This window comes from Tripterygium wilfordii, chromosome 15, assembly GCF_013401445.1.
Source record: "Tripterygium wilfordii isolate XIE 37 chromosome 15, ASM1340144v1, whole genome shotgun sequence".
Classification (NCBI taxonomy): Eukaryota; Viridiplantae; Streptophyta; class Magnoliopsida; order Celastrales; family Celastraceae; genus Tripterygium; species Tripterygium wilfordii.
Window position 1 is genome coordinate 7,555,426 of NC_052246.1, and position 15,106 is coordinate 7,570,531.

Consider the following 15,106-nt stretch of genomic DNA (forward strand, 5'->3'; position numbering starts at 1 on the left):
GGAGTATAATCGCTTCGACCACACACAACCTAGTTACACTCTAGGACTAAAGTAAATGGTTTGTTGGAGAGTAATTGGGGAAATTCAAAATTTGAGGATAAAGTGCCCAAATTCAAATTCAAAACCAAACCAAATCCAAAATTTTCTCCTTAGATACGAAGAAGATTTACGAGGGACATTGTTTGTACCAAATATAATCTCTAGTCATATGCTAACACGTGGCGGCATGGGGACCTCCTTTGGAAACTCTCAACAAATCACCAGGCGACATGTGACAAAAGCGATGAGATTTTGTGCTAATCATTTGTTCATTTTGCAAGGATTATGGTCCTATCTAGGATGAGATTCAAGATTATGTTGCTGAAAATTAGGATGTCTAAAGGTGCATTGTCCAAAATAGCTAAACTCTGGAGATTTATCATTAGAGTCCTTTTCTTCTACTAAAAGCAATCTATTAACAAATTTATGCGATTTTAGTTGGATAAATACAAAGGAATTCATAAGATCAATGAACTTGATGCTGTTACATTTCTAGTTTTTCTCATACATGTTTTTAGCTACTACATATCAACTAAAGACTAGAATTCACTAATTTTTATACTTTGACAATCAAACCACTTTTTCACAACCATCCACCAAGAGCAACCAATGATGATAACCATCGACTTCACTTCATCAACACTATCCAAGAAGCCTACTTCTTAGGGGAGTAGTGTGAGATACATGTTTTTTGTGTGACCTCCTTGAATGAAGACCACAATCTAGATCCATTACCATTGATCCACCCACTTTGAAGACATAAAAGTTACAACGGAATCTAGGCAAGTAATGTAAGCAGCAAATTAGCAAGCACTACCCCATGATCAACCACGTCATGTTGTGTCAAGATTTTGCCTAGAAGATAGGAGCAGATGACCACTATCAATAATTAGGAAGACTATAAGAAGGAGCATAAGTAGAAATTGAAACTACCTTGCGTCAAACACATATTGCACATCTACAAATTTGATAGCTTTCTTAGCATATTTAAGCCCAGTTTATCTTTATTCAAACCTCCATGGTTGTAGCCTCCGCGACTATATCTTATGTTTTAACTTATAAAGCACACATAACCATACGTTCCAACAACAAATTTCCAATGAAAACTCTAGTACATTTCAATAGTGGCGAATCAGAAAATAAATTGAAGGAGGGCTTGGTTAGTGGTGGAGCTAAAACTTTATAAGAGGGGTGTTAAAGGTGGATGGGCTTCTGAAATTTTTTTTAGAGCTATTTATTAAAAAGTGATCAAGAGTAAGTAAATACTTATATAGTCATTAAATTACATTGAGTATAAATCATATATCATCGTGTATGAGTGTGCATCAATTAATAACTATAATTTTTATGTTAAGCGTACATATTATATAGGAACTATTAAATATACATATTTTTGATAATATATATATGTAATGAAAATTTTTCAAAAATTCAAGGAGCTAGTGAGAAGAAATGCATGTATCTTTTAAAAAATATTGTTTAAATCAAATTACAAATATTTTCATCATTACAAATATTTTCATCATTATGGTATTTGTCTTCTATCTCATGTTTTCTTGTGTGTCACTCAATAAATTTTAAGACATTTTTCAGCAAGACACTATCGAACTAACAATTTTGTGTTTTCAAATTGCACACAATTTGTCTGGTAAAATGTTTGATTAGTACGTGCAATCCCTTATCAATTCTTTAGATTGACGCAAAGTCTTGGTAGGCTCCCGCATACAAGCTGATCGCATCATAAACATCTATTTGATCTCCTGGAAGAAGTCAACAGTATGCCGATTGCCTATCTCCTTGTAAAATCCATGCATGTGCCATTATCATCTTTATTATTGCTATTATATTTTTTAAAACCAAATGACTTATTTCCCTCCTCCATGTACACCGATCAAACTGGGATTTCGGATCGTCATACGTATTTTTCTACATATATGTATACATGTAAATGCATACCTCTAATTTATCATTCCTCAAATCTTTTTTAATTATTTAACATGTTAAATTTTACACGTGTCCAAAGTGTAGGCAACTTACTCGGTTAGCGAGGAAAAAAGGGTTCCAAAGAAGAAAAATAAGTAGATAACAGACTACCGAATTGAAGGATACGCCAGAGACACTCAAACTCAAGCATGCATATTCTTGATGCAAGCAAAAATTCAGTTTCGTTGTGAAATAGAGATAACTTAACAACTACTTGAAACCAGTATGACGGTAGGGTCGGGGTTAGGGAAACATAATAAGCCGATACTTCTGCATATTTATTTCATCTCATTGTCTTATGTTCAACACTTCCATGAACCCATATATGACGCCAACAACCACCTGACATTTACCATGATGGTTGGAGTTGAAATGTTGCATTTTTTTTTCTATCATCTCGCTCCATGCATCTTTTCCCTTAGTCACGATACTTTCAATCATGAGTTATACAAAAGCCATGGGAAACCTTTACATGAAAAGGATGGTGACTATGTTCATATTATCAAAACCTTTTCATTCAAAATAGACAATTTTTCACGGTTAAATCCCTACTCGTGTCCCATGGACTCTTTCTCCATCAAAATAGGTATTGTTTCACAGGTGAATCCCTACTCGTGTCCCCTGAACTCTTTCTCCATCAAAATAGGCACTATTTCACGAGTAAATCCCTATTCATATCCCCTAAACTCTTTCTCCATCAAAATAGGTATTGTTTCGCGAGTAAATCTCTACTTGTGCCCCTAGACTCTTTCTCCATAAAAATAGGCAGTGTTTCATGAGTAAATGTCTACTTACATTCTATAGTATTTTTCATCAATATAGGCAGTGTTTCAAGAGTAAATTTCCATAGGTTCAGGAGTCATTTACTCGTATAATATTTTAGTGATTTTGGAACTCGAATTTAGTCCTTATATATCCTTAGATGGTAAATGTCCTTCAAGACAAATGTTTTGGGGTGCCTAACACCTCCTCACACATAAATGACCCCCGAACTTGTAGAAATCTCTAGATCATAGACCATGTCTTATCCCAAGATGTCTGATTGTGTTTATAAATTTTAATTGATGGAGACTTCAAAAGTATCCTCTGCTCTCCCGAGTGCGCCTCCTTGTCGTCATCCCAATTATGACAATTGGTGACTTCACTAGAGAGATTTCGAGAACAAATTAACATATTGTCTCGAGAGAGAGTTTAGCCCTCCCATCTGGAAAGGGGATTTGAGTTTCATTATCACTCTATATTGTCATTGTTAATATGTGTTACCTTGTGTAGTGTTTGTCTTGTTCGAATACATTTGTATCCATCCACTCATAACTCAGTCACAATTTCACCCAAGAGAGCCATTCTCCCTCATCCCTAAACCAGATCGCAACTACAAGTCATGAAAGATCATAGCAAAATCCAAGAGGAAGATCCTGAGCAGACATGACAATCACAAGAGACTTAGAATAGAGATTTGGCCAAAATGAAAGAATAGATGGCCATATTCACACAACATATGTCAATACTACTGAAAGGAAAAATGATTGTAGTAGACACTGGGGAAGTTCCAATCGTAATTCAACCAGTTGAAAGTGACTCTCTGACTCGAGTAGCACAAGTAGCCCTAAAGTCAAGTTCTCTACTCAGATCCCAAAAAAACATAACCAACCAATTCTACCAAGTACGCGAAGAGCATGGAGAATATATGTCATCTGAGACCTAGAGAGTTTTGAGTACCGTTAATGCTATAAAAGATATTTATATTCATATTCACAGCATAAAATACATAAAAGAAATAGGTTAGGATTGGTCGGACCGCATATACCAGTAACGATCTATGCAATGTTATGGAGAAAGTGCATGCAACCTACGAGTGGTGGCATAAAGCCTTATTTTTGGGGGAATAATATGATTTATGGTAGAACTACAAATGAAAGGATGTATGATGTGTGGGCGAAGCAGGAGACATGGGTTGATGTAGACAAGTGATGCTCTATCTATTTTTGAGTGACTAATAATGGACACGTATGATGCATTGCACGTGACACACTACCTACTATGATTCGAATGAATAAAGGACACGGACAACTGTGTGACACGTGACTATTATGAATGAAAGGTACGTAGGGTTTGGAGATTTATCATGCATGGGCTGAATGAAATGAATGACATTTATGCAGAAAAGCTGAAAAAAAAGTTTCGAGAATAGGGATGGCAATTTGTCCCCTCCCCGCCCCGTGCTGATTTTTCCCGACCCGAAGCTTGTGCGGGGCGGGGACGGGGTAAAAAATCTCAACCCTCTGCGGGGTGAGGCGGGGGCGGGTATGTCTCCCAACCCGCCCCGCACCCCACCCCGCTTTAAATATTCACATATATGTATATAACATAATATAAAAAAATACTTATTTGTCTAAACATATTTTAATTTGATATTATTATTAAAATCAAAGTAACACCTAAACCCTAAGTCCCTAAACATAATATTATCATACTCTTAATTAGGTTGAATAAATATTGATAAAAGCTTACCCTAAACCCTAAGTTAAATATGACTCTCTGGTCTCTATTCCTCAATCAATTAATTGATCTTGATAAAATATAGGACCCTAAATCTTAAGTTAAATATGACCATATACTCCTAAATCCTAAACTCTAAAACCCTAAAGGCCCTAAACCCTAAACCCCAAAACCCCAAAGACCCTAAACCATAAAGGTCCTAAACCCTAAACCCTAAACCCTAAACCTAAGCACTAAACCCTAAAGCCATAATATGACCCTCTACTCATAAATGTTGATAAAATCTTAAGACCCTAAGAATTTATAAAATAAAGTATAAAATTAAATAATTTAAAATTATAGATGTGTATAATATAAAATTTAACATCAATACCCATTAAGTAAAACTAAAATTATTTAATTGTGTTAAAAATATAATAGGTGGTATGTAAAGATAATAATTTAATTAGATGACAAGTGTAACATGAAAGTAGTTTTGGCTTGTTGGTTAGTTCATTACTCTCCCACCTAGAAGTCTCAGGTTCGTATTCTAGGACGTACAATTTAATTTTACAATTTTCAATGATGTTGAATAGGGGCGGGGTACGGGGATCCGTGGGGTAGGGCGGGGAGGGGACAGGGCGTAAAAGTGGGCCCGACATGATCCGTGGGGTGGGGCGGGGTGGGGCGCGGGGCACCACCTGGAGGTGCGGGGGGGGGGGGGGGGGGGGGGGAGGGACGACCATGATCCACCCCCGTCCCGCCCCGTTGCCATCCCTATTGAAGAATATTTCTAACTCCCACTTTTATGATAATATCTAGTGGTCGTCGGAATATTCCCCCTATTAATATCTTAGAAAAGACTGCATTTTTTCAACTCAAAAATATACCTAACTATGGAGGCGTTTGGTGCGGTAGTTCTGAAGTCTTTTTTGGCCTCTCTGTTTAGCGATGCTCAACTCTAAGGAATTCCCCTACCCAAGTCTCCCCTCCAAGGTAACTCCAAAAGTCGGTTCCAAAAATAGGTCCTCTTTTTATTGGGCAAATCCTTTTGTTTATATGCACCTCTGGGTTGTCTTGTCACCTTTTATTTTTCCCTTTTTATTTGGGCTTGTTGTTCCTTACATTTTCTCCTTTTATCCAACTATGTCTCAACACCTATCATTTTTAAGCCCAAAGACATCCATTTTGCACTCTACTACAATACTCTTTATCAAATAGCTGCCTAAATCAAGATGTTGCCAATAAAATATGCGGGAAGTCTTGCTTTGCTCTAAAGGAATGGGAAGTAGTTAGGCCTGATTCTTAATGGTCTGCACTTGGATTTGACAAGTAATGGGCCATACACAATCAAGAAGTTTGCGCTCAGTTAGTTAGCTTAATCAAAAGGTCAACAAAAAGTATCATAGCCTTTTCCAGTCTCATTTAAGAGTCTTTTTTCTAGAAGCGTGGAGAAGACGAAGAGTTTATTGACGACCCTTCGCTATGCTGAATTCAAATTAATGTCAAATGGCCTGTAAAAGTCATATGTAATTTCGTATTAGATCAATGAAAATTTACAATTTGAATTTAGTTTGATCTCTGTTCAATAATATTGATCTAAGTATGAATCCTTGAATTATGAATTCAATGATCATAGGGGTAGGAACTTACTCATACGAGATTACTCATGTACTACTTCGAGGCTTCCACTTGTATAGCCATCACTCAGGCTGGGCCGAAATGGGATATTACAGTTATCCCCTTTGCTTGTCTGTTTTGAAAACATAAGCAATCAAAGGAGTAGTTTGAGTTTTGGGACGAATTCCGAACCAAATATGGACATGTTATGTTTGATGGTCGAAGATATCATTGGGTATTTCAAATCGTTTAATGGACAAGTGTTGGTGATACAGGAATTTACAGAGCTAACATTGGGGGATACAGATTTGAAATCTTATCGAGTAGTGCACTGTCTGAGAGATGAGTGAGGAGGACAGGGATGAGACTCGTGATACACTTACCAGATTGGATTGTGTTTAGGGATACAAGTAAGAATTTTATCGAGTAATGCACTGCCCAAGAGATGAGTGAATGGGACACAAGTGAGACATATGATGCACTTCCCATATTTGATTATCTTGGGGGATACTGATAAGAAATTTTATCGAGTAACTTGATGCACGAGAGATAAGTGAAGTGGCCACGAGTGAGACTCGTGATGCACTTCCCAGATTTGATTATGTTGGGGGATACTTGTAAAGAGTCTTACCAAGTAATGAACTATATGTGAGATGAGTGAGGGAGACATGAGTAAGACTGGGGATGCACTTCCCATATTTGATTATATTGAGGGATACCGATAAGGAATTTTATCGAGTTTACTGCTGATAGGTGAGTGAAAAGAACACCTATGAGACTCGTGACGCACTTCCCATATTTGATTGTGTTGGGAGATACTGATAAGGAATTTTACCGCTTAATGTATTGCCTGATAGATGAGTGAGGGGGAACACGATTGAGACTCGTGATGCACTTCCTAAATTTGATTGTCTTGGGGGATACTGGTAAGGAATTTTATCAAGTAATGCACTGCCTAAGAGATTAGTGAGGGGACACAAGTAAGATTCGTGATTCATTTTCTAATTTTGTTGAGTGTTTGAACTCAGAGGTTTTGAAAGGAATACAAGGAACAGAAGTCAAAGTCATGATGCACTACTTGGACACTCATTAAATTCGAACTGGGATGATTTTTGAAAGGAGTTCAATTTGGACGATAAGTGTTGGAGAGAATTTAGTGGTGAATTACCTTATGAAAGTCTAGACGTCAATTGAATTCCATCAAGAGAAAGAAAAGAGAAATCAATGATAGCCAAAAAAGGGACATTTTTAATATTACAGATTAAGAGGGGTATCTAAAGCCTCGAGTGGAAAGCTACCCCTTAAGTTGATGATTGGTTTTTCGACGGGACAAGAGGATATCAAAGTCAAACTTAAAACGGTCTCTGGAGGTATTGAGTGGGATCCGAGATCTTAAAGTTGTTCTTCTTCTCCTAAGTTCTCTTCCAGGTCTGGTGGGAACTCAAAAACATGTAGTTTTTCATTTTTTATCATTGTAGTATTCAACTCTGAGTGTAGAGCATGAATCCAATCAAACATATTCTATCTTCCCTTCTAGAAGGCCTTAGCGTCTATAGGTTTGGATGACTTCTTGTTTGTGGACTCCAAGTTGGACAGTGGCCATTTCTTTTTCATCAGCTAGTTTGCTAACCTTTTGAGCCAAGTCATCCTTTTCTACTTGTAGACTTAAAATAGGGCTTTTGCTTGTTGTAGATTTGTTTCCAACCCCTCTTTTTTCGGCTTCATATTGTTTTTGATCTTTGAGGGCATGTACCTCTCTATCCAGCTTGAGTTCTAGTTCTTCTGCTAGTGTGTCATCAACTTCTTTGAGCTCCCTTGCTTGTTGTGCGACATGATTTTCTTACTCCTACACCCTCTGGGTCAGGCCCACTTCTCGAGTTTTGGATTCTTCAAGCTACTACATCAATTGGGGTTCTTTGGACATCTTAACCTTGCCTTCTAAGACCCCAATTTGGTACTGCAGCTCTCGGGCTTCTTTGTTATGCAACTTCTTCATTTCTACTTGTTGAGCCTCCCGCTACTACTCTTTCGGCCTTTTGCTTCCACCATAAGAGAGGTTAGGACTCTATTATCTCTGGACAACTCGTGGTTTAACTTTTGAAGCTTCAGGACTGTGTCTTGAAAGCATGTTACACGCTCCAAGATTAATGCATTTACCTTGTAGATATTTGCAATTTTGTGCAAATCGCGATCCATTCCTTTAGTATTTCATAAGGTTGTTGCGTACTTTGTTGGTTCCTAAAACTAATTTTAGACATGCAGTGGAAGCTTCCTAGGACTAGCTTAGTGACCGACACCAAATAGTGCACGTGTGTACTTAACCCAAGTGTAGGGTATTGACAAGTAATAAACCGGTGAGTTCGGTATCGATCCACGAGGAAGCAATGCAAATTTGGTGGTGAATGAAATGCAAATGACTAGCTAACACTAATAAACACAATGAATATCTAATAAAAACGAGTAAATGAAATGGGTCGAATGACTTGGAAGCATGAGTGATTTTGTAATCAAAGCAAACACGAATTGGATTTAAAACAATTAATTAAAACCTAGTCTCTAATCCGTCCCAGTGGCTACTCGGTTCTCATACTCAAGGTATTATTGCAAACACACACAACCATACACAATGCATTGTGTGATACTATCAATCATGCATATGCAAAGAGAATTGGGATATAAGACTTCAATTCATACATGTAGGCCATCGGGTCTCCTAATTTACGATGAACACAAAGGGAGAAGTACCTAATATTATGGATTAATGTTCCCCCTTAGGGCTCGGCTTGGCTAACACCCTAGTTTCACACTCAAAGATTAATTAACCATAACTCTCTCATGCACATTCCTAAATTAACCCAAAACCCCATCATCAATACACATAATTAATAGCTATGCAATGGAAAACTCAATTAGTTAAGTAAATCATGCAATGGATTTAACAATTCTCAATCGAACACATTAGATGCAATCTCTAGACTAGTCAATCCAAGAATACAATCAAATATGTCATTCTCATATATCCAATCACACAACTATCATGAAATTAGAAGCGAGAAATCAAAGCTATGATTGAGTATACCTTGAGTAATCGAAACCTTGCACCCATTGTTCGTGACTAGAAACTAGAAAAGGAACTTAGCCACTCATTATAATGAGAATAAACATCAATTTATAGAAGAAAACCAATGTTTACAATTAGATCACAAGAACTAAGCAAAACCCTAGAGAGAGAAAGAAAGAGAAATACTATGGAGGCTTTTTTTTCCAAGAGTGAATCCTTGAGGTAGCCAAACAAATCTTAGGGTTTTTCTCTCTTTTTATAATGAAAAATACCTAATTACCCTTACAATATCAATCCCCAGTGGTTATAATTAAGAAATACCTGAAAAACCCTTAAAATCTATGTTGTAGCTATTGGTTCGCGACATGGTGTCCGGACAGGTTCAGAAGGTGTCCAGACACCTAGGCTTTATCAAGTATTCGTTATAGGCTCTGTTTCATTTTTCAAAGGAAGTGTCCGGATACCTAATGTGGGTGTCTAGACACCTTGGGAGGTGTCCCGACACCTCACAACAAAAAATATCCAAAAAATGCCCGGATACCTAATGTGGGTGTCTAGACACCTTGGGAGGTGTCCCGACACCTCACAACAAAAAATATCCAAAAAATGCTCCAACTTGCCCAAACAAGGTCCGATTCCTACAAAACCAAGAGGAAACATTTGTAAGTGTAAAACTAAGCTAAAATGCAATAAAATACATTAGCTAAGTGCTAGAACATCCTAATTAGAGGACATTGGAACCTCAAACTAGAAGCTGAATCACACCCTCCAACTTAGACATTGCTAGTCCCTAGTAATGCAACCACTACCTAAAATTAAAATCCACTAAATAAAATTCTAACTCACTTATGTACGCATCACGGTTGCATTTAGCGCATGCAACAAGCCTTTAAACCCCTAGGTCACCCTAGTGGACGAGTTGTAGTCTCGTTAAGGCTTATCAGAGCGATACCCACAAACACTTGCCAAGGGATCCACTATTATCTTGAAAGCGCCATATATGATTCTTAAGTTCTCACATGCAAGAAATAAAGCTAATCGCCCAATTCCCCCTCTAGTCGAATACATGCAAAATCTTTGAAAAATCAATCTCAATCCCCTCAAAGATGACTAAGAACATTTTTATACTATGAAAAATAGAAGTGCAATCAAGCACGACAACTCAACACATTCACACAAGTACAACTTTGTTATGGACCCTTTTGGTGTTCATAAATCTCCAATCCCAAATGTACACAAAAACATGAAAGCATTGTGCTAAGTGAATGACTTACACAATTGAATTAAATGTATGTTTATAAAAGATAATTTGGATGGGCATAGCTTTGAGAAAGAAATCACCTACAAGAGCAATTAATGCATTCACCAACTCACTTGCTTACCTTGGATCAAATTCATCAAAAGGTTAAATGAGTTGTAATGTGGCCATGGGACAAGGTAGGAAGAATTTGGATCAAGGTAGGAAGAATTTGGATCTAGGTAACAAGTTGCAATGTTAAGTTCAACATGTGAGCTAAATTCTCATTTTTGTCACCCCTTCCATTGTACCACAAATTCAAACACTTCTCCTCATTTACACATAAAAGATTAACTTTATTGCATACATCTCTTTTTGATGTTTTTTTTCTTCTCTTTTCTATGCATTTTTTTTTCTTTTTCTTTTTTTTTCATTTCCTTCTCTTTTTTTTTGAAATAAGGATGGGTAATATCACTGTCGACTTATTTTTCAAGCTCTTACTCAACCTTGCAACCAACGGTAGTAAATATTTGGGAAAGTGGCTCACACAAGGCTTGTAAGTGAAATCAAAAAGCTTAAAGAAATTTAGGGCTTATAATCACTCACAAATGAATAGGCTAGGCTCAAATCTCTCAACCTAATGAATCATTCAATCCTATGTTCACAAGTAAGTGGCAAATACAAAAATAACGTTTCTCAGTAATCAAATGTAATGGATGCAAAGCTATTGAAGAACACGCTCATAAGATGTCAAAGGAATATCAATGAAGAGAATCACCCAAAACCCAATGTATATCAAGGAAGAATGACTCAAAAGAATGAGAAGGGTAAAAAGGTAAATTTTAGACAAAAGGATCTAAAAATGCAGTCATACAATTGCTTCTATGCCAAGATGTATGCTCAACTACACAATTCTATATCAAACTAGGTCCCAATCGTTCCAAGAGAATTGATCATAGTCATCCCATTAAATCACATTGCATCGATTTCACAAAAGAAATTAAGGAGGGTCTACACTTGCACATTTGAATAAGAATAAGAAATTAACGTTCAAATTGGTAGTGAATCCTAAAAGCATCTACCTATCCCTTCCTAGAGTCCATCTAGCATGTATGAACAACAAAGCACAACACAATAGGATGGAGGGTAGGAAGTCATACCATACTCTTCAAAAGTGGTTGGAATCATGAGAAATAAAGTGTATCCTGAAAAAAAATTAGTACCAACCATACTTTCCAAGCATGAGCACAACAAGATTTTTTTTTTCAAAGTTTTCAAATTTTTGATAACCACAAAAGCACACCAAAATAAAGCAAGTTTCACAATGAATTCACAATTCCCTCACCCCCAACTTAAATGAGACATTGTCCCCAATGTCAAGAATGGAAAACAAGGCAAGAAAAAATTGTGAAATGAAATGTGAACACACAAAAACACACCAAAATTAAGGGTAAGAAAATCACAACATAACACACAACCATTTCACAATTCTCACCCCCCAACTTGAATGGACGCACAAGGAGCAAAAATTGTGAAATGGATTGTGAGCATACAAAACACACACAAAAATTAAAATCAAAGCAAAACTAATCACAACCATACTATGGTACAAGGGTGGAATCTCCCACAAACCTGGTGGGGGTGGGATCCTTTAGATCTCGGGGAACAACCAAAGAACTAAAGTTCTCCATGAATGGTCTCAAGCATTGGTCATTCACCTTAAACACTTTCCCCCCACTAGTGTCCTCAAAATCACTACTTCCATGTTGAGGAACATGGCGAACATCTAAAGGTCCATTCTCCTTGGTCCTCAAATCTCCGGGAAAAAGTGTACCCGAGATTTGGGTCGCCACACTTTCCTAACTTTTCCAATAACTTTTTGTACAAAGTTATCTTTAGGAGATTTTTTCACTCCACTTACTAAAGGTTTTCTTTCTGGTCTTGGTGGATGCAATTGGGATGATTAAACTCTAAGTGTCGGAGGCTTTAATTCCTCAATGACATCTTTCTCACACAAAGGTTGACTAACTTTCGTACCCAATACTAGCACACCTCCAACCGGATCCTTTGTAAAGGTTAACTCCAAATTATCCTTAACATGAGCATGGAGAAAATCTACATCCCTTAAATCCTCACACTCACCCGCAACTTTAGTCACACTAATGATATTCATCTCAATGGTCATATTCCCGAAAGAAAGTTGTAGCATCTCACTCCTACAATTGATTAAGGCATTAGAAGTTGCTAGGAATGGGCGACCTAAAATGACCAGAATGGAAGTGCTCAAGCTAGTGGGGGGTTGAGTCTCTAACACAATGAAATCCACGGGATAGTAAAAATTATCCACTTGTACTAATACATCTTCAACAATACCCCTAGGAGCCCTCACGGATCTATTGGCTAATTGTAGGGTAATCCTAGTGGGTTTCAATTCACCTAATCCCAATTTTTAATAGATTGTGTACGAAAGGAGATTCACACTTGCTCCTAAGTCTAACAATGCTTGCGCTACCCTATGGTTCCCTATGACATAAGAGATAGTAGGGCAACCGGGGTCTTTGTACTTAGGAAGGGTGTTGGTTTGAATAATGGAGCTTGCGTGCTCCGCTAGGAACACTTTCTCCTTAACATTTAATTTCTTCTTCACTGTACACAAATCCTTAAGAAACTTGGCATAAGAGGGTATTTGCTTAATGAACTCTAAGAGAGGTATATTGATCTTAACTTGTCTAAATAGCTCAAACATCTCCTTATGTAATGTCTCATTGGTGCTCATTCTTAGCCTTTGGGAAAATGGTAGCTTGAGCATGTACTCACTCTCCTTGCTAGGCGCTACCTTATCCTCGCTTGGTTGTCTCTCACTTTCTTCTACTTTTGCTCTTTCCTTCTTAACTCTCTTTTCATCAAGTAAAATTTTCTCCTTTTCACTTTTCTCTTCATCTCTCTCTTTCACACCATCACCAAAGTCGTGCACCACATCATTTTCATCACTATTCTCAAAGGGTATAGGTCTATCCACAACTTTTCCATTTCTTAAAGAATGATAGATTGCACTTGCTCATGTCCATTAACCTCCCCACGCCCACTAGATGGATTTATCAAGTTGGTTTGCTTTGAAGGATTGGGGTAAGGTTGAGTCAGAAATTTCCCCTCTTCATAGATGGTGAGAGCTTGTGTGACCTTGGTCATTTGACTCATTAAATCCTCAATGGCCTTATTGGTTTGTTTTTGAAATTTGGTGGCTTTTTGATTCTCCCCTATTTGAGCTTGCATGAAAATGTTAAGAGTGTCCACAAGGGACCTCTTAGGAGGTGGAATGTAAGGTTGTTGAGCTGGTTGTGTAACATTTGGAGGAGACAATTATTGTTGGGGTGGATTGGGGAGTGATTGTGATTGAACATTCCCATCATTCCTCCATCCAAAGTTTGGGTGATTCCGTCTAGGATAATTCTCATTGTAAGAATTGTTGTCTTGGTTATTGGTAGGGTAGGGCTTCCTAAACTTTTGAGAATTGTTCCCATTATAGCCTTGCCCAAATAGGACTTCCTTACAAACCGGTAAAACATTACACTCGTCTATCCTATGATCCCTACTTTCACACAAAGTACAAGCAACTTGTTCATCAATACCAACTACATTTATAGGGGTCTTTAGTGACTCGAGGGACTCCAATTTCGTAGACAACAAAGCATGTTTAGCATACACATCATCATTTTCATTCAACACAAACTTGCCACTAGAGTTTGGTACAACATTGTGTCGGGTTAGTGGAGGAGCTTCCCAAGATCGTGATTCCTCCGCCAACCCATCAAAGAAAATGAATGCCTCATTGACATCCCTATTCAAAAAATCACCTTGAGTCATAGTGGAAACCAATTCCTTCAAAGATGGAGTCAAAAATTTATGAAAGAAATTCACAATTTGGAATTTTTGAAATCCACAATGAGGGCACATAAACAACAAATCCTTAAACCTCTCCCAATCTTGGAAGAAGGTTTCATGTTCTTTGCAATGAAAATTCATGATTTGTGTTTGATAAGAAACGGTACGGTGAGAAGAAAAATATTTGTTGAGAAATTCTTCTTGCATTGTCTCCCAAGTCGCAACGGATTGGGGGCGCAAGTTCTCAAACCATTGTTTTGCATGATCATTCAAAGAGAATGGAAAAAGTTTGACTCTCAACGTTTCTTGTGTGCATATGACATCACCAAAAGTAGTACACACCGATTCAAAATCACGCACATGTGAATATGGTCATTCCGATTCCATTCCATGGAATTTGGGAATCATTTGGAACATCGACGGTGTAAGGCTCACATTTTGTTGGTTCGGTGGCATGATGATGCAAGAAGGTTGAGTTTCCCTTGCGGTATGTGTACACTCCCTCAAAGTGTGATGTTCTTGGGCTTGGACATGAATGTACTCCATAGGAGGAGGTGCGTGAATGTTTTGCCCAGAGGGAGCATATTGTGGCACTTGTGGCATTTGATAATACATGGGCTGCACAAAATTATATGGGGGAGGCATATTGAGAGGTTAATAGACATTTTGCGGGGCAAATTGCGCCGCATTGTCTTGTTGAAGTGGTTGAGGTGCATTTTGCAAAGTATGCTCAACTTGAACATTTGGCAAATTTTGGACATTTGGCGCATTTTGGGCATTATCAACTTGGCATCTTGTCCTTGCAC

General features: G+C 37.7%; 1 pseudogene; it reads left to right on the top strand.

Annotated features, from left to right (window-relative positions):
- Positions 1–14,352: 14,352 nt before the first annotated feature.
- Positions 14,353–14,452, top strand: LOC119980169 (annotated as a pseudogene).
- Positions 14,453–15,106: the final 654 nt, after the last annotated feature.